This window comes from Protopterus annectens, chromosome 14.part0, assembly GCF_019279795.1.
Source record: "Protopterus annectens isolate FY-2018-M chromosome 14.part0, PAN1.0, whole genome shotgun sequence".
NCBI lineage: Eukaryota > Metazoa > Chordata > Ceratodontiformes > Protopteridae > Protopterus > Protopterus annectens.
This window is the reverse complement of record NC_056748.1, coordinates 1117442825-1117470292: the sequence shown is the minus strand read 5'-3', so window position 1 is coordinate 1117470292 and position 27468 is coordinate 1117442825. Positions and strand designations below refer to the sequence as shown.

The following is a 27468-nucleotide window of genomic DNA, read 5'->3' as shown; positions in this document are numbered from 1 at the left end:
CACCCCTAGTATTACACTTTACACATTGTCTTTGCGTATATATGACATGATTTATCCCATCAAAAAAAACGGACTACCTACTGACAAATGAAGCATCTCCCAGATGGCAAAGTCCCCATAAGTTTTGGTTCCACACACATTTCTGCTTTTGGGACCTATAAATTACTATGGACAACCATATCTTTTATACTTTGACCTCTCCTCAAAGATAGAAGAGGTTTATTTTTAGCCTCTTATCTTTTAACAAGTAATACCAGTAATATTATATAACATTAAATATTTCCTTTGTCATATTTTGTCACAAAATAAACCATTTTAGCTTCCATTTGTTTAATATTTTTACTCCCTATTTCTCTACACAAGGAATTGTTTTATTGTTTTTTCTACTCCAGTTATTGCCCTCATACTAATTATTATTCAACAATCTATTTAGAGCTCGCTCCACTATGTAAAAATCATAACCTCTATGTAAAAAATATCCACAGGCCTTACTTAGTTCTTCCCATAAACTCTCATTTCTATTACAAAGTCTTGAAACCCTTAAATCACTATATGGCAGTGAATTTATTAAATGGGACGGGTGACAACTCCTGCCATCCAAAAAATGGTTTGTATCCAGAAATGTATTATGTACTCGTCTGTACACCCTTCACGCACCTTACCATTTTTTCCACATTGCACCCCATTAAATTTAATACCAAATTCATTATCTTACAATTTATCTATGAAGTCACTTAAGTTTTCTCCACTTCACATAAAAAAATAATATCAATAAATCTGAAATATTTTACTACATACTTTTTTTTTTAATTCCATTTGATATAAATATTTATATTCAAAAAGAGCCATAAACAGGTTGGCATACATAGTGGCAAACAATGCCCCATCGTCGTCCCTTTTAGTTGATCTATTTTACCATTAAATTCAAAACAGTTATGAGTCAAACAAAAATGAATTAATTCTATCACATAATTCATTAAGGGACTTTCCCCTAAATATACTTTATTGCTTCCATCCCTAACTGATGACTTAAATTTGTATAAAGACTTTTAACATCTATAGTTAACCAGTAACTTTCAGTTTTCCATTCAAGTGACTGTATTATTTCTAAAAAATCAAGAGTCAAGAATATAGGAACTTAACTTCCTCACTGGTTGCAGCAAATATTTATGTAGCAAAATGTATTTATTATTCATTTTATTTATTTGCAGTTTGATTACCGGGGAAGTCCACTGGGCTGAACTGACCCATTTTCAGTGGAGACCCGGGGAGAAAAGCTCCAAGATGCATTATACAATTTAGATACAACTGATAGTTAATATTAGAGATAACATTATGTAGAATAGTTACACATAAATGCATTCAATGTCTTGCATAGGTAACAAATTGATTAAGCTTGAAGGTAGGGATCTTACAGTTTCATTTGAGGAAAACAGATGTGTTAGGTGTGGAAACAGTTTACATACAAACATCAACCGTAGAATGCTATTTACAATATTTACAAGGTTGGGCTGTGTGAGGGTAGCTGTAGGAGTTGTTGAGAGCTTAGAGAGAAGCTATAAAATTGAGAGCTTAGATAGGTTCATAGGAAGATAACTATGAGAGTTGTAGAGATTGGGAACCAGAGAGAGAACCACCTTGAATTAGGTTGGGTGAAGGCAGGTACATTTCCATTTAGTGGACAGGTGTTTGAATAGTTGGGTTTTGAAGTTTTCTGAGTTTGGTATGGTTCTTAGCATAGAGGACAGGGAATTCCATTTTTTGCCTAGTGTGAAAGAGAGGGGAAGTTGGCCAGCAGGACGTTTAGGTTTATGGATAGTAATTAAGTTCTCATTTTCAAATCTGAGAGCTCTGTTGGGTGTATAAGGGGGAAGGATGTTAGTTAGAGCAGGACATTTTGTTGGGTGAAATATAAGTTTATGTGCAGTAGTGAGCTGGAGATATAGTCTACGTAGTTTGGGAGTTCAAGCCAATTCAGGGATTGTAGGGTTAGGCAGTGATGGGTGGTATTTTTAGATTTAGAGGAAAATGTAGAGATTTTGTTGTAGCAGTTTTCTAGTTTAGAGGTGATAGAAGAGGACAGGTTGGTTAGGAGAGGGGCTCCATATACTAAGGAAGGAAGAAGATAAGTTGAGGCCAGAGTTTGCATGGTGGAGTAGGAGAAAAAGCAATTGTTCCTGTACAGCATATCTAGCTTTTGGTGGGTTTTCTTAATATTTTGTTGAATATGAATATCAAACTTGGTGTTCATCTACAGTAATGCCAAGTAGTTTAGCAGAGAGGACCACTTCTATAGGTGAGTTGGTTTGACTATAGACTTTGAAGTTGTTTTTATTGTAGGAGAGGGTCTTTGTGGGAGGGAATAGTAGAATATTTGATTTATTTGCATTGAGAGAGAAGTGGTTTTCGCGCATCCAGTTTTCAGTTGTTGAGAAGGCAGTTTGGGGTTTAGTCAGCAATTCAGAGAGGTTTGAGGCAGAGGAGACTAAAGTTTAATCGTCTGCATATTGAATGATTTTAGCATCAAGAATAGCAGCGTGAAAGTTATTGATGAAGATGTTAAAAAGCACTGGCCCAAGGATGGATCTTGTGGTACGCCAGCTGGGGTAGGTAGGTAGGTAGGAAGGAAGAGATGGAGTTCTTCCATTTGACTGCCTGTGATCTGTCTGATAGCTGGAGAACCAGGATAAAGAATTATGTGAGAGATTAAGGTTTGAGAGATGACAGAGAAGGTGCTTGTGGGAAACAGTATCAAAGGCTTTGGACAGATTGAGTAAAATAGTAGAAACTAAGTGTCCAGAATCTCAGGCTTGACTGACAGTTTTTAGGAAAGAGAGTAGAGTGGTTATTGTGCTATGGCCTGGATGGAAGCCATGCTAGGTAGGAGTGAGAAGATAGTTTTGGGTCAGGAAAGGCATACGTTGGAGGTGGATGCATTTTTCTAGGATTTTGGAGATTGGTGAGAGCAAAGCAATGGGGTGAAAGTTTGAGATGCTGGTATTTTTGCCTCCTTTATGAAGAGGAAGAATATAAGCAGAGTGCCAGAGTTTGGGGACGTATGATTCTTTTATAGATTGGTTGATAATTATGCTGATTGGGAGAGCAATACCATCAGCAGCACATTTTAGGAAGGAAGAGGGAATATTGTTGGGAGCATTAGAGCAAGGTTTGTGTTTGGACAAAAGTTTTTTTCTGAAGTTACTGGAGATGGGTTTGAGTTCAAACAGATGAGGTGAGTTAGAAGGGGGAGAGTGTAGAGAAGTTGGGTTATTACTGGGAAATGTCTTGGTGAGGGTAGTAATAGTTTCTATGAAAAAGGAGTTAAATTCAGAGCAGAGTTAAATTCAGAGCCTAGTTCGAGGTCAGATTTACTTGGGTCTGGACAGGGATTATTCTTGGAGCCTGGATTGAGGAGTGAGTTTATTGAGTTCCAGAATTTTTGGGGTTTTTTATTGTTATTGGACTGAAGTTTAATATAGTAGGATTTTTTGCCTTTGGTGATTTGTCATTTTGCACGGTTGCAGAGCTGTTTATATTGGAGCAAGGTATTGGCTAGTTTGTTTTGGTAAAGCTTCCATAGTTTGTCTCTGTGGTGCATAATCTGTTTGGTCTCTTTGGATAGCCAAGGAGCAGTTTTAGTTTTTATCCTTTTGTTTCTTAGTGGGGCTAGTGAGTTTAAACTATCAAGGAAGATGGAGTTGAAGTATTCTATAGCCTTATCAAGCAGAAGGATGTCTAGAATTTGCCAGTTCATTTGTTTGAATGTATTTGAGAAAGTAGTTGGGTTGAAGCTACTGAGGTTACGAATTTGAATGTATTGATGCTGGTGTGGGGAGGAATTAGTTGAGCGATGCATGAAGGCTGGGAGGTGGTCGATAAAGGTATCAGGAATTGTGCCAGAATTGGTTATTTTATTTGGATCTGAAACTAGGATCCAATCTATAGTGGATGCGGGAGGGTTTATTTTGTTAGGTCAAGTGATGGAGAGGATTATTTGAGTAAAGTTAGAGGTTAATGGATAGGGAAGGAGAGGGGCAATTGATTTTATTCCAGTCAATATTGACATCACCAAGGATATAAGTTTCATAGTTAATTTCAGCAGAGGCCCATAGGATAATATTTTTGAGTGTAGAGAGAGTTACCAGGTGAGAGAAATGATGCAGATATTTTTATCTTTATTTAGTTTTAGAATTCCAGCAGTTAGTTCAGTGTTCTGGAATTGAGGAATTGGAATTTGAAGGGGAATTAAGGTAAGAAGGTTGGAGTAGACTAGGGCAGTGCCTCCACCTTTTTTATTTAGTCGGTCATTTCTGAGACAATGAAATCCTGGGGGCAGAATCTCAGTCAGAGATAAAGGGCTTGAGCCAGGTTTCAGATATGGCTATGATATCTGGTTAGTTATGGCTTATCCAAGCTTGAAAATTTGTGTGCTTTGTTGTTTAGACTTTGTGCATTAATTGTAAAAATATTTAGGGTGTTGAGATAGGAGGAAGAGGGTAAGGGATGAGAGTTAACAATGGATGCGGGGACCAGGGTTTGGATGGATATCACCAGCTTGGACGAGGTTGTTAAAGGAGATATCCTTTAGCCATATTGGTCTGCCAGGCATGGACTTTGGTAGATTGGAGCAGGTGACAGTGACTTGACTTTAGGGAAGAGTTTAGGGTGGAATAGGTGCAGAGGGTTGGGCTGAATGAGAAAAGAGGAGATAGAGTGGAAATGGGAGTAAGAGTGAGGGGGAAGGTGGGCTTGTATGGTAGTTGTCTTTGTAGGTGGTACTGGACAAGCATAGGTGGAATATGAGGTAGCATAGTATAAGGGGAGTAGGAACAGAAAGAGGAGGCTGGGGGACTGGAAGGTGTGGTAACTTGAGGAGAGCATGTTGGAGCAAAAAGAGAGTGGTATGAGTGATTAGAAAAATAAACAGAGAAGACTATGAAGAAGAAAGGGTTTAAAAAGTGATGGAGGTATTCCAGAGATTTAAAGAAAAGAGGAGGGTCCTATAATTATTGGGTTGAGTACAGATTACAGAGTTTAAGAAGGATGGCTATAGGTAGGAGGAGTAATGAGGGGGGATCTGGTATTGGTTAATTAGGCTGAGAGGGTGGGGTAAGATGGGAATAAAGCTAGGAATACTGGGGCGGGTGAGAATTGGGGGCAGGATAGGGGAGCGGAGTGAGCGGGGAAAAAACACTAGAGGGGAGTATGGCAGAAAAAGTATCAGCAAAGAGCAGTTTAAAGGTTGTAGTTGGAAGGTATGGGCTAAATATTTCCAGTCAGAAAATGAAGGCTGCCTTTACAGAGGGTGGTTTAGCAGGGAGGGAGAAGATAATTTACAGTCTAAGGAGATTAACTCACAACCATTTGTGAAAAAATAAAACTTGTTGGGGTTATAAAGAATATCTAGGATTTGTATTGGTAGATGCTGCCACCTAATGGTAGAAGGAGATAGCAAACAGCAGGGATAGTTGGACCAGTCTTAGGTTTGAATATATTCTAAGGTAGTGATAACAGGAGGGGGAGAGGGCAAACGGTCTGCGGTAGTATGCTAGAATGCACACACAGGAGGGCAGACTAATTCTATAGATAGTACATCAAGTCTACATTTAATTAGTGTTAAGTAACATACATTTACACAATCTTGTTGGGGGGGGGGGTCTTTGCAGTAGTATTTTTCTAAGTACCAGGCAAGCTGGCCAATTCAGGGTGTCTTCAGGTGATGGCTGGTGCTAGTCGTTCTGTGTTTAAAGCAGGGAGGGAGCACCCGGGATGGATTAAATTACAAAATCTTGTTAGGGGGTCTTCTTCAGATGTTCTGCAAAAAATATTTCATAGCCTCAACTACTGGATGGCCATAAGTGGAATGGAAAGGCTTTTGTGGATTTTTGGTAGCAAAAAAAAAAATCTAGCAATACTACATCCTTGAGTCGAGAACTTTTTGTCTACATCATTCTTAGAGAAATAACCACGTTCTATAACCCTTTTTAATTAAATCATCACATTCTGACAAGGCCCTATTATATTCTGAAACTGCTACCTACTTGTATACATAAACATCATTTACATTCTCTTCACACTTTTATATAAAATGCATTGCAACTATCTTATGACCTTAATCGGCTGGCTTAATCAGTAAATCACATTGTTTACTTAAACTTTTTAAAACCAGCCATTCTGTTTTAGATAAATTGTAAGCAACATTTGTTCTAACCTTTGAAACATCCAAACACACATTTGCCAAAACAAAGCCAAACATAGCAGAAAACTGTTTAACATACTCATTAGTAAACTGAAGTATAAATCACTGTTTGTACAAATGTCAGATGTATCTAGAAGACGGTACGCATTATTTTCATCATAAAAAGATGAATCACTTCTTCCTCTCTTACGGCTGTTCCCGTTAGGGGTCGCCACAGCGGATAACCTGTTTCCATTTCTTCCTGTCCTCTGCATCTTGCTCTGTCACACCAACCACTTGCATGTCCTCTCTCACCACAACCATAAACCTCATCTTAGGCCTTCCTCTTTTCCTGTTACCTGGTAACTTCATCCTTAGCATCTTTTTCCCAATATACCCAGCATTCCTACTCGGCACATGTCCAGACCAACGTAATCTCACCTCTGGCCAAGACAAATCACATGAAACAAAAATATCTTCATCATCATCCGTTTCAATTGTGCTAGCTAACATTTCCACCATGATAACATCTCTTACTTGCTGTTCTGTTTAAGAAAAACATGAATCAAATGCAATTTCCTTATATTTGTCATTTCCGCCTCCTTGCAGCTAACAAGCCTTGCTCCTCAGTCCCCAGGTCTACCAGACCAACCTTATCCTTCCCTGGAATCAACCCACCCTACATCCAAGGTTGGAGAGGAGAAAGAAGATGCTGGTGCATAGCATACTGCTGCCAAGAAGTATGTCCTAACCCCACTACCACCACCATCCCATGACAGCCTTGAGAGATCTGCAACAGCAGTCTTTGGAAGGTGAACTCACACTCCCATGCCTGTGCAACATCCCAACTAAGTAGAATAGCACCTGCAGCATCAGCTTACCAGAGTCTTAATGCTCCTGTTGCAATGAATCTAGACAGTCACCACTCCCCCACTCATGCCACTAATCAAACACAGGCCGACTGGACTGCAGTAAGGGCACCCCTCTGTATCCCTCTACATCACAGGCCCTGGGTGGGGTAATGGGATTTTTGCAGAAATAAGAGATTTGGGCTTACAGTTCAGGTATTTTCAAGACACTTAGTACATCTTTTAGTGATGAGGGCAAATGACAAGTCACATATGATGAACATAAATGGATACACAGATGGAGGAGGCACAGTTCAAGAGAGGATAGCAGATGAACAACAATTTGGTAAGACAAGTAGAAAAGGAGCTGTCAGAAAGAGTTATAATTGGGAACAAGGGCTTTTTAGTTAAAAATCATAACAGAGGAGGGGAGGAATAGGCATTCTAAAATCTGAGCAAAGATGTGAGAGAGATCATTATAGATGAGAAAAAAAATCTGATGTACTGAATGAATGCTCTGCTTTAATCTTTATAAATAAAATTGAGGGGAGTTCACCATTCTTTGAAGACAATACAGCACAGTGATGGCATCAATCCACAAATAGGATAGAGGATATGACAATGATGTTGACCATAACCAATTTCCCTGGACAGTATAAGCCACAGGGAGTGGAGAGGCTGCCTCCCAGAATCCCCAGGGATCTTGCCCATGTCCTGAGAGATGTCTAATGGATGCCTTCAGACTGCTAAGCAGAAAAACGCAGGGAATTATGATCTTTGCTTAAAAGAATTGGGAGAAATTCTCACTGAGAAAAAACAGAGGGGAAAGTTGTGAAGACTACAATCACCGAGAATACAACCATGATGGCAGAATGAGGTGCTACTCAAACCTGATTGGTTTCATGACTATTTCAATAAAACTTAACATGGAAATAATGTAGGTATGGTCTTGTCAACTTCAAAATGACCTTTCACTCAGTTCCTCAAAGTTGAGCATTCAGACAGCTGGGCATGTTAGGACCAGGTCCCAAGACTAAAGTATGGGATGCAGATTGATTCCATGCTACAGAATGATGAAACCCTACTGTAACACTAATGACCTGGGATAAACTATTAACCTATGCAATGGAAGAGATGACAGGAGATGATGGAAGAGAGAGAGAGGGGCCAATGGCCACCTAAAGAGGAGAGGTGAGGTGGACGTTATCCAGCCGGCTGCAACACTGGTACCTATGGGAGACGTAGATGCACTGCATGCAGTATATGGCTCAGGAACATGCACTCAGCTCTGCCAAGTTGCTTCCATGCAACTGCCTTTGGGCTTGAGCATGATCATGGACTCTCACTAAGACCCCCTCACAACCTGTCTAGTCTGATAACGTGTCGGAGAGAGCAATCAGGGACAAATACAGAAGTAAAACATGGATGGCTAGCTGGATGTCTCTCTGCTAGGATAGTCTCGCAATGGGTCAATAAAATCATGGGAGGGCTTATCAGTAGACAGAAGGAAAAAATATTAAAAAAAATGGATTTCGGCATAATAGGATGATCGGGGTAAGACTTATCAGCAATAAGAAAAGAAGCTAGAAGAGAACCCCATATATAATTCCAGAACCCAATACCATAGCATGCTTGTTCCAAGTATATCTGATGAAGAACAGAACAGGAAAATCCCTTTCACTGATGGCATAAAGACATGCACACCAGCAGAGGATAGGGTAAGAGTCCAATGAGGTATATGGAAAGGCTGAATAAGTGGACCAAAGGATGGTCTTTCACTTTTAATCCAGACTTTGACCACAGCAGCCGGGATGTGAAATACAGTCATGTGGAGTAACACAAGGGGTGAATATAAAATAAAATTATCTGAGGCCGTAGATGAAAGTTGGACTGGACCACCAGGAATGCTGTGAAAAGGCAGCCAAAACAATGTTGGAGTGTCTCTTTAGTGTTATAAACTGCAGAAGCAAAGAAATGCAAGTTAATGCTTATTACCTCCTATTCTGCAATGCTTCAGCTAAGTTGACACCTTACTAATTATTTACATACTCCTGAGATTACAGGTGCTGCTTTTTTACTTTAGGTGTGTGTTGGTAGACGTCAGTAATACCATCCTGTAAATCCCTGTGGAACATGTAGTTATCAGTTTTTTCCTGTACGTCAATTTCTCTGTACATCTTTTACTCTTATTTTTACATTTATACCTGTGTATTATTAGTCACTTATCTGCTCTGTTATGCTTCTGTTGATTTGTTTTTTTTGCTTCTTCCTGTTACAATAATTTGTTCTGTTATGCTGCTATTGGTTTTATGTTTTGCTCTTTGTCTATTAAGCTAAAGTAGATTGTGACGAAGGCAAATTCTGCAACTGGTCATTATGTGACAGTGCTCTGCCCTGCTAAACAAATGTAAATAACTAAATAAATAAGAGTAAACAAACAAATATTGACTGCATGCAAAACCTCAAAATGTAAAAAAAAAAAAAAAAATAATAAAAAAATAAAGTAAACATGCATTCAACAGAAAAACATTAACAGAACCCTTTAAGATTTATTAAACACTCTGGTAACCTCGGCACTGTCTTCAAAAGGGGTTAGCAATTTTATTGCTTGCCAAAGCATCCTTTTAAAAAAAAATCAGAAACAGATAAAACCCAACCAACAATAAAACAATTAATCAAACCTGTAATCTCATTAGATACATTATCTCCAACCAATTAAATTAGATTAAGTACTTCCAATTACATTCTGTACTCATTCCTCTAGGTTTTAAAAGTATTGAATTTCAAAGTATAAATACATTCTTTGTGCAAAAGTCTATCCTTCATATTAAAATTTTCAAATAATGATGAATGCATGCATTCAAGAACAGCAGCTTGTAACAAATTATAATTCCTATTATGACAATCCCTAAAGGGCATGGTTAATGATCTGTCTATTGTAGATAATGTCTGTGATATGTTCCCTTATACTACATTTGAAAGCTCTTTTAGCGTAACCAATCTATATCCGATTACACAAACATTTAAGAGCATAAATTACATCCACAGTATTAAGTGTACATCTCCCATTAGTTTCAGATTTAAATTCATCTTGTTAAAACATCTAACCATGTCTATAAATGCCACATTCACCACAGGGGTAAGATAGTGCAGTTGTCCTTCTCTTCACTGTTCTAGTTTTCTTTACGATAGGGATCCCATGCCAAGGGATAGCCCAATGTCCAGCCAGTATACAAAAGCCTTTAGACATCGTATGTGCCATACATCACACTTATGCTCCTCGTTTATGACGTAGGACATAAATGTGACCTACAGAAGCAGCTACCCAGAACTGAATTGTCCCAGTGCAGAACAGTCTCCATATGACAAAAGGGGCTACCACATCCAGAGGGTGAAAATGCAGATGGAAAAGGGAGACCTTTGGCAAGGAGGGAAACCAAAACAAAGTCTAAAATAAAAAAGCGGGACAGAGGGAAGGAGTGAATACTGCAACAGTGAAGAGAAGAACCATCTGTTATGGTAAGATTTTACACAACTGTCCTAACACTGTTACAGTATTCTTCACCTTAGGGAGAGTAGAAAAGCTTAAGAAAAAAAGAGTGGGAGGTAGAAGCACCAGCAAAGCCCTCAACAAACCCATGCAGAATGCCCTAGCAAAACCTGATCTGGCCCTAGTAATAATATCCAGTTCATAATGCTTAGTAAATGTATGCATTGTAGATCAAAATAGCATCTTTAAGTATGGAATTGGTGCCCCAACCCTTGAAGAAAGCAACAGAAGAGGCAAGTGCCCTAGTGGAGTGAACTCTAATGGAAGCAGACAGACATTTTGCCATGAAATGAACAACAAAAGGAAATGGTCTTAGACATTCAGGAGTAGATAACTTGCTTATAGACAGCCAAACCCAATGCCCTGGGCTGAAAAGAAATAAAAAGCTGGTGAAACTTACAAATGGCCTTAGTTTTATCCAAATAATACCCAAGCTGTCTGTGCAAATCCAAGGTATGTAGAACCCTCTCACTAAGAGGCTGAGGAGAAGACTGACTCAAGCACAAATCAATGACCACACCTTGGGCATAAAAGAAGGATTATTATGAAGGGAAACCCTGTCCCTGTGAAAAAACAACTCAAACCCTCAGAGCAGAAAAAAGATCACACAGTAAGACAGTCTTCCAGCTACAATGATGGAAAGAAGCTTAACCTGCTGGTTCAAAAGGAGCCTGGGTCAGTTTTCTAAAATTAAAGGAACAGGTTTCCTTGTGGGTCTAAGATTCAGGACACCTTTAAGAAACTGACTTCACAGTGAGAAGCCAAAGGAGGATTTATGGGCAGGCAGGTAGAAATAGCTGAAATGGTCCTTTACATTTACAGAAGAATAGGCCAAGTCAGACTGGAGCTACTTATACAAGTAGGAGAGAACCAGAGGAGCCCCCACTAAAAAAGTCCGGGTTACAAGCACGCCACCAGAATGAAAATATTTTCCATTTGGACATAAGAATTTCTGGTTGGAGTTTTTTTTTTGCCACCTGTAAAATCCTGAGCATGTCCTCAGAAAAAGAGGTGTAAAAAAGGGATAAAACCCCTTTCGTCCAGTATCAGCTGAAGAGTGGACAATTGAGGCTGGAAGAGTGACCCCTTGTCCTGTGTGAGTAGGTTCAACCAGTGAGGCAACTTGTGCTGATTGTCCCTAGCCAGATGCATTAGGAGGGGGAGCCAGTGCCGTCTTGGCCAAAACAGAATCACTAGCAAGATTTTTGGGGAGCCCAGCTGGATCTTCTGCATGCAATTGGAAATAGGAAAGAGGAGGAAAGACGCAGAGAACATCACCTTTCAAGGAAAAGGGTGTCCACCTTCCACACCAGATGCATGATAGACAGAAAAGTGTGAGCTGCCTGTTCAGTGGGGAGGCAGATCAACTCTACCTGAGGAATAGCCACACTGATTGACTATGTCCATAAGCACGTCTCTGTGAAGCATCCATTCATGAACCTGTGTTTTGGACCTGCTCCGATTGTCTGAAACTAGACTGTGCACTGAAGAAATATACTTTGCCTGAAGGGTTAACTGATCACTGATCACTGAGATCTAGATCCCAGGCCTGAAGAGCCAGCTTACAAAGAACGCAAGACGATGTGCCCTCCTGCTTGTTGACATAATACATCACTGTGGTGCTGTCTATGTAAACCTTCAGTGAGCCTGGAAAGAGCATGGGGTGAAAAACCTATAGGGCCAGAATTAGAGCCATCATCTCTCTGATGTTGATATGGTTGGACTTCTGAAGGGGGACCAAAAACCTTAATCTTTCAGATGACCACAGGAATCCCCCCACCCCATGTTTGAAGTGTCAGTGTACACCTTGTTAGAAGGAACTGGAGGGCTGAAAAGGCAGGTCTGGGTTGAGGATAAGTTGCTGAATTCAACACTCAAATTCCTGCTTCAGACAAGGAAGGAGAGACACCCTGAAAGCCAGAGGGTGGCAATGCTGAAGCCAAACCGACCTGAGGTACCATTGAAGCTTCTGCATGTGCAGTCTGACCAGAGGGAGCATCAGAATAAAAGAGGCCATGAATCTCAAGGCTCAAAGAAACACACTGGCTGGAATAGCAAGCACAGGAAGAAATGACTGAAAGAAAGCTGTCAAGGACAGATCTTTTGGAGGAGGAAGAGAGGTCAACATTGGTGTTGTCTGAATCCTGCTATCCAGATACTCCATGATCTTGAGAGGGAGGTCAGGACAGACTTTTGGAAGTTGATAATGTACCTCAGACTTTGAAGGAGAGAAATGGTGAACTCCAGGTCCTGTAACAGGCAACTGATGGAAGGTGCCTGGAGCTACAAGTCATCTAGATAAGGAAAAATCGGAATGCCTTGGAGCCTACAAAAGGCAATCTCAGGAGCTAGGCATTTTGTGAATACCCATAGGGAAGTAGAGAAGGCAAAGCAGAGAACTGAAAATAAGAGGAAGAAATAGAGAAATGTAAAGCAAGTGAATATGAAAGTAAACATCCTTCAGATCCAAGGACACCAGAAAAGCCCAAGGTAATAAAAGAGGAAACAGGGTTTAAAGAAGGAACCTTGAGAAAGGTGTTGAAGTAAGGAGAGATCCAGAATAGATCTCCAAGTACCCTTCTTTTGAGGAACCAGAAATATCCTGGAGTAAAATCCCTTCCCTACTTGGGAAGGGCTGGATAGTTTCCTGGTCCACCAGGGACTCAAGGATATCTCAGAAAAAAGAAGTTGGTCCAGATGAGGATAGGAATCCCTGAAAAAGGGGGTAGAGACTTCCACACTATGAAGTAACCCTGATGGTTGATAGAACCCAAGAATCCAAGGTGATGAGATGCCAGTTTGGAAGATAGATGGACAGCCAAAGTGGCAAGGGAACATGGCTGAGGAGCAGGGGTGCAGGGATGGGCCACAGAAGCCTGATAGAACTTGGCAGGAGCAGCTTTCCTACATCCCTTCCTGCCTTTAGTGGCCTGCAGAGGCTGCCTGTGAATAAAAGCAGGTCTAAGTAGGAAAACCTCTCTAAAACTTGGGGGTAGGAGAGAGAAAAATGTTAATGTCCTGCAAAGCCTTACCTTTTTCTTGGAGAGACTTAAACATACCAGTAGCAGTAGTCCCAAAGATACTTTTATTATCTAAAGGAGCATCCAAGCAACTTGCCCTTAATGTCTTCAGGTAATGACTACAGGTGAGGCCAAAAATAACACCTGATGACAGACGAAAAGGCAGCACCTCTAGAAGAGGCATCAGCAACATCACAGCTACACTTGATAGAATGCCAAGCCACCTGCTCAGAATTACGGAGGTTAGAAAGAACACAACAAGCCTGGGCAATCAAGGCCAGAGCATGTGGATCTAGTAATCGATGGCCCAAGAAGGCCAAAGAAGAAGCAGTATAAACCTTCTTACCAATTCTGTTTCCTTATTGTCCTTATCAGAAGGCAGAAGCTTGGAAGAGGTCAAAAGCTTAGAAAGCTTAAGAGAAGGAGACTGGCATCACAGATGGACACTAAAATAAGAATGGATGATCCTCAGGAGCCCTATAGAATCTGTCAGGTTTCTTTGGAGCAGAAGGCTGAAAATCAGGAGTCTTAGACAACTATAAAACAAAACAACCAGTACAGTAAGTACTGCAGAAGGTCTAGGAGTATCAACCTGAAGCAGTTCATAATACCATTTATGGATATCAGATGCTTGAGAAGAATCCCACTTAAAGTATTCTATCATTCTAGCTATAGTGTCTCCAAAAGATAGTTCCTCAAATGCAGACTCAGGACTAACAGACTAACAGACTTTTCTTCATCAGAATCATAAGCCAAAGGCAAAGGCATCTGGGAAGGGTAAGACAAGGACCTATCATCAGACCCTGAAATCCTCCCTAATCCAATTGGAAGGAGTTTAAGTCCCAGCGGAGTAGGCACAGAAAGTCCCAGGGGAGTAGGCACAGAGACCCCTTGAGGAGGTTTCAGAGCCACTAATGCATTAAATAGGCCACAATTAAAGTCCTGCCATTCCATTGAGGATCCTTAATGTGTGCAGTAGTACACTTAAGTCTTCTGCTTTTTCTCGGTAGGAACATCAGCTCTAACACATACCCAGGGTTCTGAACTTTGCCAAGATTCAATAAGAGTATCTGGAACCTCTTTCCTGACCAGAATCTGAAGAATCCCTCTAGTTTCCTCTAAAATGATCAACTGCAGTTCTCCCTTGACATCCAGACTAGACACCTGCAAAGCCTCACAGGGCACGCAAAAATAAGGGTCTGCAGGGTTGCAGCAGAGAAATCTAATGTATACACCAGACATGGACATCCTACAGAGCTATCACCCACTTCTAGAGGAATTTCCAGTGATGGCTGGACAGCCAAAGAATCCAGCTGAGATTTTTTGGCCTTCTTATTACTTACTTAGAGGATTCTGGCATGCTACTCTGGACAAACAGTTCTTTGGTTCTCCAGACAGATGGCAGAGAAGACAGCTGACTTCTAAGTCTTTGGCATAAATACATTAGAACTGTTACAGGATTTATGGTCATGAGAAGCCCCCAGACAAAAAAGGCAATGTTCATGGTGACCCTTACAGGAAATCAGGCTCCCACACTGACATTTTCCCTTCTTGGATGACATGAACTCTAAGTAACCAAAAGAGACAAAGATGAAAAGAAAAAGAAAAATAAAGACCGTAACAAGGCATTTATTTGATAGATGGGTATTCAGCACAGTAAAAGAGCATTCAGACTGATAAAGAATGATGGCATTCAGACTGGTGGCAAAGTAGTTCTGGGTAACTGTCTGTACGCCACCTTTATGCCCTATGTCCTTAATGGCGAGCATGCTTGTGAAGTAAGGTGCATACATGATCTAAAGGCATTCGTATGCTGGCCAGACATTGAACTATCTTTGGCAGGAGATCCCTACAGTGAATACTGCAACAGTGATATAGAAGGATATCCCTGTTTTCAGGTAGAGGTGTATCAACTTTATGAAGGGGCTGCCTGTAATAACTATGTACTATAAAATCATCAATACTGCACCTCCTTTATGTGACATTTTTGGACTACCATGTAAAATGTTACCAAGAACTTTTTAACCAACTAGTTAATTTGAAAAAAAAAATCAAACTGTTACAAAGTATACATGTGTCCTCAGAGTTATTTTTATTATAGCAATTATTTTTCCTTCATTAACACCCATGTGATTTGGGATTGTTACACCTCTAGCAGCCTCTACATACATCTGGAATTCAAAAGCATTTTCTGAAAAATAAACGTTTAGGCATAAAATAAACATACAAATATTTTGTAAATAAAAGCCAATAAAACTGTACAAATAGCAATGTTATCAGCAAGAGGTATTACTTACAGTGATAATAGCCAGTGCACTCAATCTTTTCATAAATACCATAATATACTATAATATACAGAAATCCCAAATTGTATTTTTCTACACTTTCACAAACATAACTTGAAAACAATACAACCTAAACATCTATTGTTATAACATTTTTGTTAGCCAGACATAAGCTTTCACGTGACAAAAAAATCCTCTTCGAGAACATGTTTATTGAGATATTTACAGAAATATGAAAACATATGTTTATTTGTATATTTAGCAATATAAATACTGGATCTCTCTCAAGACATGCATCTTACAGTGCAAATATTAGAAACAGTTTTCTTCAACAACATCTAAGTTTTACCTTGTCATGCAACGGTTTGCAAGTCACTTGGTTTTTGAAGCATTAAGTACATATGTAAACATTTCTTACTTTCACAATTACCGAAAAAACAATTAGCAATATTTCCAGTATAGTGTGATATAAACCAATTTCAGTAAATTGTCCTATCTCCCATATTGTTTCATACAATACATCTCAACAACATCTTGGTCACTTAGTTATGAAAATACTAACAGTGTAATTTTGTTAATATCTCACTACTCTAATATTGCCTATTAGCTGGTAAGTCACTTAATTAAAGAAGCGCAACCCAAAAATAGCCAAAGCTTTTCTGGACCACACACGGAGGTATGGATGCGAATTGGAAGCATACAAAAATGGCATTTTAGACTTGAGTGAGCTAATAAATATAAGTTATCTTTATGGGTACTAGTAACGTTATAATAAGCATTCAATATATCCTGTTCATTTTACTTCCTCAAACATTTTTATAATTACCTTTGCTTCATTTAAATAATCCGCTTTATCTGTTGACTTTATGAACAAAACTGTCTGCAAAAAGAAAACAATTCTCATAAAAGTCACTTTTTTGTTGAAAGTAATTAGAAGTGGGATTTCCATTATTTAACTTTATGAGACACACCAGGTTCCTGCTAGTTTAAAGTTCAATATGCAGGCACTTACCAACTGCAGCTTCAAAGTTTATATATTTATTTATTGACTGACTGACTTATTTGCATATGTCAATTGTGGTAGAGTGCTGTTACATGTGAACCTTTTATTTTTCAGATGTGTCCTAAGCAGTCTTTTATGTCTCTTGCTCACAGTACAAAAATGGAGGCTGAGGGAATCTAGCCCTGCTTACTGGTCAATGGCTCATGAAAAAGGACGTTTTTCCCCATTAAGGTAAAGCTCATACCTTACAATTTTTTTTGGCAGAACATGATAGAAATGAAAGGCTAGAAACAAATCTTGAGTGACTTTATATTGTTCACAAAACTAGGAGAAGACAAGTTACATGGGGCAAACAATTATTATTCAAGACGTTGTTTAAATACAGGTAAAACAGAAGTGAAGAGTGTACTAAATGAACTATGAATAGATGAAAATCTGCTAATCAGAATGTACTTCTAATTTTCATATCAAAATAGCTAGCCTAAGGATCTACACACATTAATTTAAATTATAAGTTAAAACCATGAGCCTCATTATAGAGTCTACAATCAGCTATAGACACAGGGCTACAATTGCAAATAAAAATATCTTTAATATGGTTGTTGGTCACCTTACAGTAAGCACATCATGCATTACAGATGAATCTTATGCTAGACCTCAAAGTCTGAAACTCATTAACGTCTCAAACATTGAAATAAGTTGCAAGAAAATTATCAAGTTTCCTTTCCTTTTATAGACTTCTTTTCCTTTCTGTCCCAAACATCCACAGGACCTTACCCTGAAGACTCTGATACCTGCACACAACTGGACCCTAAATTGCACGGGCCAGAAACTGGGTGTTCCTCAGTAAGGCAAGAGCCCTACAGCGCAGTTATTCATGCCAGGCTGTCCAATGAGCTCATCCAGAGTCGGGTGAACATCAGGCCTCACAGCAAGTGCTGCACACTGGTGTACCCCTTACACCCACTAGGTGGCTCACTAATGTGCAGCATTCTCACAGATTCTTATGTTACCCGGCTCATCAGTGCACATGTCACAAGCAGCATAACCATCACAGGACTCTTCCACGAGTGGCTACAAAGTGTTTTATATAGGCAAAATACAGACGTATGAACATCGAAACATATAGCTCTAAGTAGTGGTCATATTTTCCAATTTAAGGGTCTGGAAAAACTGTATAAACACCCTAGAGGTTCATGGAAAAAGAAATTAGAATCTTGTGAATTGTACTGGCAGCTGAAATTAAGGGCCGACTCACCACAGAATTTTAATGAGTTTGTCTTTATAAAAAGTGTTTTAAAATTAAAATGTTATCTGATCTAGACAAGTTTTTTTCTTTTTAAACTTGTTTATAATTTTCAAGTTTTTAGAGAAACAATTTGTATGTTTAAAGGTCTGGAATTAGAATACATGATTTTGTCTTTCTATTGGTTGAATGTAAAGGTCTGGAATTAGAATACATGATTTGGTCTTTCTATTGGTTGAATGTAATACATGATTTTGTCTTTCTATTGGTTGAATGTAAAGGTCTGGAATTAGAATACATGATTTTGTCTTTCTATTGGTTGAATGGGATCACATAGGAGATGTATTTAAAAGATGGTTTGTTAAATCTTATTTCTGAGGAAATCTCATGTTTAGGAGAGATGAAAGCACTTAATAAATTATACGAAAATTATTCCTGATGGTGACGATTTATGGCTTTTTTTTTCTTTTGCCAAAATGTGTGCTGAGAGAGACTGTATAACACTAAATATTTTCCAAACTACCATACCTCCCATATAAGCTCTAGATGCTGCTTAACTAACATAGCCCTCCTAATAAACACAGGTGGTACAATGATACGTAGACACAGAATTGTGTCGGGTTGCATGGCTAAGCTTATAAAGTCCCTTGAAGTCTTTTTGTCTAGTACATACCTATGAACCTAAATTTTGCATTCACTGATTTTTTTTTATTACTTTTTTTAATGTATTAATTTATAACTTGGTAAGGGAAATAGTCAACACAGATGATTTTCAGGCACAACCCAGGTGACAAAAGCTAGTAAATCTTTTACAGTTGTTGCATTGTGCATGCTGAGGCTTAATATTAAAACCGAGAAATCGTCTTCATACACTAATCCTATGACCTTCCATGTGCCACTGAAAGTTGGAGGGCTCCTAATTTCATGCAGAGTACAAAATGAGGTTAACATCTGCATATAAATTTGTATGTGTTCTGTGAAATTTCAATCATTGCCTGCCCATTTTAGTGCTCAGATATAGTGATATGCTTGGCTATAGGAGAAACATAGGGCTCTAGGGGTTATATCATGAAAAGGGCAACTCCACAAATAAAGACTATAACAAATGTTCATAAGTGGGCAAGGTTACTTCATTTAATGAATATGGGCTGTTTTATAATGAATATAGTGTACACATCCAAGTCCCAGCTGTAGCCCCAATATCTTTCTTCATTGTTTGTCTTACTGACACAACACACCTTACTTTTATTTAGTAACAGGTTAAGAATTATCAAAACTGGGAAGCTAAACTTACCAAAAAGCATGTTTTGCAACTTCACAGAGTTAGGCAATTCCTTAGATAAGTTGTCAACAAACACTTATTCAGAGTTTACCTCATGAGTCAAAGCTGTGAAATGGTACGTGTGGTAGTGCATAAATGATGAAATGCACCAATTACAGAAATGGCTTTTGAGGTTGTAAGCAACCACTCTGAACTTTAAATGGAAAAAGTGGCAGCTATTACATTAATGACAGTTTGATAAAGTATGCTGCAAGTCAGAATCCAGAAAACTGCAAAGGGATGGGAGAAGCTTTTTCAAACAGAATTGCAGTTCATAATTTTGATTGTCATCAGCATGGCTGATTCAGGTTTTCAGCACATTTAACGCATAGACCCATTGTGTGAAGGGTGTACTATCATGTTTACAGTGGCTCAGCACCTTCCCCTCAGGATTTTAAGAGAATTTGAACCTTAGAATAAGTCAGTCACATGGAAAAATAGTTGCTATTTATTCCATTATTACAGTCTGCAGTTCTGGATTTCACATTTTCACAGACACAATTGAAAACTAAGAGGTGTAGTTTGGGTAGGATTATTCGAATCAGACATCGTCTTTCTCTGTGTTCATCCCAAAATGGGAGTATAATTCTGCAGCCTGAGCCCATCCCAAGATGAAAGTGTAATTCTGTAGCCTGAGCCCATCCCCCATTTACATTTTTAAACATTACTGGATGCAACAGAAACGTCTGTTTATTATGGACTGCGCTTGTATAGTTATTATACATAGTTATGAGCTTGAGATTCAATAAATACTTCTTGGTACAATGGAATAACAACAGGTCTTGTAGTCACAACACAATGCAAATAAACTGATGCACTAATAAAAAGATGAACAAATTGAAAACTGTAAACCATACTTCTCAACCTCTTACTGCAAGAAATCGGGACAAAGAAAAAACTATTAGGAACACAAAGGCCCAAAATCAAGGATATATTTTAAAGATTACTTTGTTGGAAACTTGATAGAATAATAGGTTTTGCATTAGCATGCATTTTTCTGAAGGGTAAAGTCTGTCATTATTTAATAGCTTCAATCCTCAATGATTTGCCAGAAAACCACACATTTTATGAGGACTACACCAAAAACATGCAACAAAAATCTTGACTGTTGAGAGATTTACTGCAAACATGTAAAAAAAAGAAACACTGACACTTAACTTTGGCAAGTATTTATTTTGGTGCAAATTTACAGCAACATCCCATTAGGCCCCGTTATCTAGGTATGACATTAACAATTGTGTTATAAATACTGTGAAAGTCGCATTTAAAATACAAAGGCCAGATTTGTAATCTGGGCTTTATAGATATCATGGCAAAGTTTTAAGGCCATTATGTTAATACCTGGTTACATTCTGTCCATTAATTAAAACTACAAAGGGCCACAGTCCCTAAAAATATATAGTGGACTATAAAATGCATCTTAGTATTTCCCTCCTCTTTGAACAGCTTCTGATGAATAAAGGTATTTTCCAACCACTGAACAAAAGGATATTGTGACCAGTGTTAAAATGGGTTGGTATTTATGAGGTCATCAGGTATGCATGGTTAACGTTGGATATACATCTATCAGATGATGCATGTCGGTTATTTTTATTTCAGGTTATTAAAAATGAATGACATTTGTCAAGGCTAGCAGATCAGGAACATGTTATGGTCTTAATTTTAACTACTAGGCACTGGTCATCTGGGTATTTCCACCATCAAGGAAATACATAAAAATGCTGACGATTTTCTTTATTCAGATAGAGAAGCACGAGGCATGAACATATTTTTTAAATAGAATTAAAAGAAATGTATTTTTTAAAATATCATTTATTTCAGTCCTTTTTAGAAACAAACACTAACTCACTAACCCAGTGGATCACCTGACAGGGCCACAAGTAACGAAAGGTGCATCATGGCCTGTGGAAGATGAGATGATTTCTAACGAACAACAAAAAAAAAACTGAGCCAGATTTCATGTAAACATCTATAACCAGGCTTACATGGGGGGGGGGGGGGGGGGGGGCATTCCAAAAGATATGTTCTCAATCTGATCTCAGTGTTAAGTGGTCACTAACACTGAGAGCAGGTATTTTAAAATCTAGCCCAATTACAGAAAATGTAAGCCTAAAACTGAAACAGGCATGTATGTTTCATCATACCTTCATATTCTATGCACTACTAATATAATAGAATGTCTCTAGATATTTCATATTGTGTTTAAAATTTTTAGACCCCAAATGTCCACCATAAAGATGTAGTCTGGGTAATTATAATGTGACATCATAAATGAAGATTTTTTCCTCCATTTAATTATGCTGGCAGTGGTGTGGCACAATGAGTTTTTGATGGCCCTTGAGAGCAGTGTTGGTGCTTTTTTTATTAAGCAGAATTACCCTGATCTACACTGGCTGAATCTGGCAAAACTTCATTGCATTCACTTGCAGTTTCTTCAAAAAGATGTGAAATGCAAGATTTTCAAAAGTCATTGAAGCTGAGTGCCTTAAGAATATCTAGAGCATTCCGCCATTACATTAGGTATGAAAGTAGTCCGCTCTGCTCGATCGGCTATCACTTCCAAGAGCTAGGAAAAAAAAAAAGTTTCACTTTGGCTGTTCATACCATTTTGTTTCCCTCAGCAAATACATTTCATAAGTGGAATATTTAGTCCTGTGCCTAATGCAAATTAGATGGGTGGAGATTAGCCAAGGGTATTTTAACTCTTGCATATTGAGTAGATCACACTTGGTTAAATAGACTGGCTCATCTTTCTGGGTGCTTATTAAAGTTTTTATATTTATCTATTAAACACAAAAAAGCAAGGCCAAAAAAGAATAATTGGAAGAAACCAGTGACCTGGTGCAAACTGCACAAATACCCACACATGGAGGGAGCAAGATAAAATCCAGTAGTTTTATTACAAGATTAAACACTTTTGTCCTGCTATTGTCGCTTGTGATGAAGTCATGACAATAGCGGTATGAAAGCGCTTAAGCTTATAATGAGATTACTGGATTTTATCATGGCTGGCTCTGTGTGCGTGTCAGTATTTGCGCACTTTGTACCAGGGCACCAGTTTCTTCATATTTATTTATTTTTATGTTCCGTATGTTTTATTGTTTGAGACAGTCACTTACACACACAAAACAGCACTCACACTCATTGAGTGAACGTTTTTTTTTTTTATCAATACAATGACCCGACATTAATAGCCATTAATGAAGCCACAGACCTATACTTCAGTTTGTGGCTGGATGATTTGAGCTTCGGCTTGTGAAGTAACAAGTTGTCGGTTCATTTACAGACGGGAGCATTTGGCTTCAGTTTTGTTGCATGTAGTTTTCATTATTTTCAAGTTAGTTTTGAACTTTGACCCAGTATGTTTTGTTTTAGTCTATAATTTAGTGTACTGAATTGAGTTATTACTTCAGTGTTTCATTCATCACATTTGACAACTGGCGCAAGCTTCGTCTGGTTGGTTTTGGAGGAATTAGGCAGTATAAGTGTAACACACTATATTTTAAATGAATACGATATATAAAGAGGAAGATGAAAAATCATTCCTTTAGTATCTTAAGATGGAAGTGTGCTGGGTTTTCACGATCATATATTAAGGTGAAGTTCTTATGTTTTCTCTCACTTTGAATGAAGTGTCTTGAGCACTCCCCATTTTATTGCTCTTTCTTATAAACAATATTACTCAGATTTATATATTAATTGAAGCCATTAATTTTAAATTATCAAGTACTGATACATATATTCTCTTTGAAATGCAGAATATGATACAGGCTGCCAACATCGTGAGAATATGTGTAATTATATTACATTCATTTGTAATATCAAATTGGAAGGTATTTATTTTGTTTAACTGGGATAGTCTGAATGGGCCATACAAAACCCATTTTCAGAGATTGTGGTAGATAGATAACCATAATTAATTAATTACAATTAAAGTACACAAATATGAAAAAGGAAACCAAATACATTTTTGGGAAAGAACGACTATTGAAATACCAAGAAAGGCATACAGTACAGTAGTATGACACATAGGATCTAGAAACATTTAGTCTTATATTAACTTGATAATAATGCAACTGTTGTACAGATAAGATATGATAGTGAGAGAGAATGAAAAGAGGACAGAGGACAGAGATGAAAGTTAAAAGTTAGCCAAGGTTAATTGCGATAACTATTCTTTATGCTTGGTTTAAGGTGCGAGTATTTATGTTTCTCTGGTTATTGTCCTATTCCTTTGGTTTTTACTAGCTGGTAACATTAAAGTTTAAACTTCTTAACATTGTCATGTTTTAGTGCCATATTTAGGTTATGCAATGGGGTAAATGTCAATGAGCAATAGTATGTGGAAATTATAATTAGTAGGGTGGCGCGTCAGCTGTATGCATTAGCCATTATTATAAAGTATTACATTGTTACACGTTTTATTATATACACCTGGTATCACAATTCTGTTTTACATAATTTGTAGTCAAATTACTAGCAATTCATTGCCAAGTGTTGTGCTTTTCACTATTATGCTCAGATTATGAAGATAGGTTTACTTTAATGTTGATAACTGGAGCCTGACATTTTAGCACTCCGAGTGCATAGTGTTTGCTTGTAGTAGGGACAGAGTGATTTGTTATTGTTACATTAGCTTTCACTTAAGGGAAGATAACTTAACTACTGGACAGAGGTTTAAAGGCAAGACATTTGAAAAGTTAATGACAGGAACTGTATACATTTCCAGACCAGTTTAATCAGAGTGTTAATAGATTTAACACTACTTAAATATTGGGAGCAATACATATCTTTTTTTCTCCTCTTTTCATAAAAGAATGTTGACACTCCAAGCATTTAAGCTCAGATGAAAAAAAAAACGCAGCAGAAGCAAAATCTCAAATTGAAGACTGAGAGAAACCATTCATCAGCAATCCTAGGCAAGAGGGCATAGGCAGAATTGGATATGCTCAGTCTAAGAACAGTAGCTGTCGGAATATCCAGAAGGAAATTCTGGTTTGGGTAACCCTAATCTAGAGAGGTCAGGATTAACTTTATAAGAATGCACAGAAAATGGATCTGAAGAATACACAGAACAAACATCTGAACACTACCTAAAATCATTTTTTTTTTAGTCTCTGCCAGGGGAGGGTATGGTTGCCATGGTGATTGATAAACGGGTTGAGGTGATTTGTTTAGGAACACATTCAGTAGGTAAATGAATTAGGAAAGTTGTTAGAGGTCAATCAGGTGAAGCTTTTACTCACTCACCGATGGGTAGTCAAGAGGCACAGCGTGGGGATTTTAGCTCCCATGAATGCTTCATCTCCAAATGCACTTGCTTTGAATTGGGCCCTGCATGTGTGTGGGCTTCATGTCACACAATAGATTCCCTTAATACGGTTGGGGAAGTACACTGAAGCTTGCAATCTTAACATGGATGGTATTAAACACATTATAGGCAAAGAGGGACTCAGGACTTAATGGCAGCTTTTACATGCTTGGGTAAAAAAGTTTGTTAGTAAAATGTTCTAAGAAAATGAGATACCTGGACAGTGGGTTCATACGTTCATACTAGGCTATCTGCCCTGGGGCAATTATAAGCCTAGCCCGATTCTGTATGGCTTACACCACCCCTTGATTTGAGTATACTGTGCCCTTTTTAAGGTTTAGTTTACTGTGCCTCTGTCTAATAGTGACACGGGAGTAATCCCTGGGACAAACCTACGATCCCCCATCCACTTATCGAGATTCTTCTTGAAGAGATTCAGTGAGGTGCTCTGCCTCACATGAACTGAAATTCTATTCCAGAGTGAAGGGAGCCTCTGGGTTATGAATCTGTCCCACCAGCAAGTTCTATTTATTTCTGTGCTGAGGTTCAAGTCCCTCGAGCGTGTGACTCTAAGGGATTTAGATTTACTGAGGTGGAGCATGTCCATTAATTCTGGATTTGACATAGCTTTGTATGTCAGGCATAGATTGCCTCGAAGTAGGCAGTATGCAACTGAGTAGAGCTGGAGTTTTTTTAACAGAGCAGCATATGGCATCTGTTTGAGACCCTTGATCCTCTTGGTGAGATACTTTTGGGGTCTTTCTAATTGCTGCAGGTGTCGGGTAAGGTACATCCCAAAAGGGGCATTGTATTCTATGATGGGTCTGATGAGGGATGAATAAAAGGGCATGATTACCTCTCTTGATCTAGATGTGAAACCTTTCGTGATGAGGTGGGCTATGTAAGAGGTCTTTCTAACCACTTTGGCAATGTGGTTTTCAAAGGAGAGATTGCTATCAACTTGGGTCCCCAGGTCCCTAATAACTTTCTCTGTACTTAATGAGTTTCCGCCTATGTGGTAATTTGTGGGCACATTGTTTTTGCCAAAGGGTATGACTATACATTTTTAGGCATTTAGCTTTAAACCATTGCGCTGGCACCAGTTATCTGTCTCTGTGAGACCTTTTTGAAGGATGTTTGTGTCAGCTGGAGAGTTGATTATGGCACCCAGTTTGCAGTCGTCTTCGTACTTGGTGAGCCATAGTCCTCCCACTTTTGCCTGTACCTCGGAAAAGTATATACCGACCAAGAGTCGTCCCAGGACAGAACCCTGTGGGACGCCACTTGTGACTGGTTTCGAGTCTGACATGGCTCCAGCAACTCTCACTCTGTGGGTTCTGTCTTTGAGCCAGTTTGAGACCCATCTTGTGACATAGGGGTTTATATTTAAGCTGGATAGCTTATCTATGATGCCCGAGTGGGGTATTGTGTCAAATGCCTTTGCAAGGTCCAGATGGGCTGTATGGACTACCTTCCCTTCATCTATGGCTTTGGTGACTGTTTCAAAGAAGTCAACCAGGTTCAAAAGGCAGGATCTGCCCTTGACAAAGCCGAACTGGGTAGGATCTACTGTCTGTAGGTCCCCAATGTCTTTGTTTATGAGCTCCATGATGATCCTCTCCATAGCCTTGCAGACTAAGCTAGTCAGGCTTATGGGGCGATAGTTTCCAGGGTCCGTAGAGGCTCCACCTTTGTGGAGTGGGACCACTGTTGCTGTACGCCATTCTGTGGGCACATATCCTGTAGTGAGGCTGAGATTGTATATCTGTTTTATCTGAGGGATTAGTTCCTCTTGTAGTTCATGTAGGATGCAACCTGGGATGCCATCTGGTCCCAGGGAAGCAGTGTTTTTTGCTTTGGAGAGGGCAGCCTTCACCTGAGCATCTGAGATGTTTGGGAGGCAGCTCTCTGCCAGGATAGATACTTGCTCTTTTGGGGGGGGAAGGGGTGGAGAAGTTTGCACTGAACCTGTCTGCCAGGATATTGGCGATGTCTGTGGGTTCAGTGTATTTTTTGTCATTTAGAATCAACTCAGAACAAGTCTGGGAGTTGCATCCCAGGTTTCTAACATAACTGAAAAAAGCCTTATGATTGTCTTTGGTGTCCTGTGCAATTTTTCTCTCGAAGCTGGCCTTGGAGGATTTTATGAGGGATCGTAATTTTTTGCTAGTACTGATCAGAGATGCCTTCCCTATTAGGGATTTTGCTCTATCATGTAGTAGCTTCCTCCTTCTGTTGAACAGTTTATTTATGGCAGGGGTCCACCAGACTGGATGCCTGCCTTTGGATTGGGGTTCTCTTTTATACATGGCAATTGTAATTTAGAAATAACTATTTACATCAATGTTTGATTTGCAAAATAGTCCCACAAGGACTTAGGTTTTATAAATACCCATTTGGTATTCAATATACTGAGAATGTTTTAAATGATTTGCAAACGTTTTTTGATGACTGTGGTTTTACTTTAATGTCTAAGCTGATTAAGTATAACGAAGTGAAATTAAAGAAACTTTTGAATGAAGTGAATGAATGTCAGAAAGAGATAATTAATGACTTGTTATTTGAAGAATATGTTAATTTATATAAAAATATTTTAAAGAGAGTTGAAGTTAAGGTAGGAAAAGTATTTATAAGGAAACAAGGTAAACTGTCTAGGGACAAAGCACAGTATAAGAAAGGGAATAGTTATCCCTTACCATTTCAGAA

The 27468-nt window shown here is 38.7% G+C and overlaps 1 protein-coding gene across 2 annotated transcripts in view; it reads right to left on the bottom strand.

Annotated features, from left to right (window-relative positions):
* CRTAC1 (cartilage acidic protein 1) overlaps positions 1 to 27468 on the bottom strand; it is a 2772383-nt gene that overhangs the window by 2246259 nt on the left and 498656 nt on the right. The gene's annotated exons all lie outside the window — the stretch shown is intronic.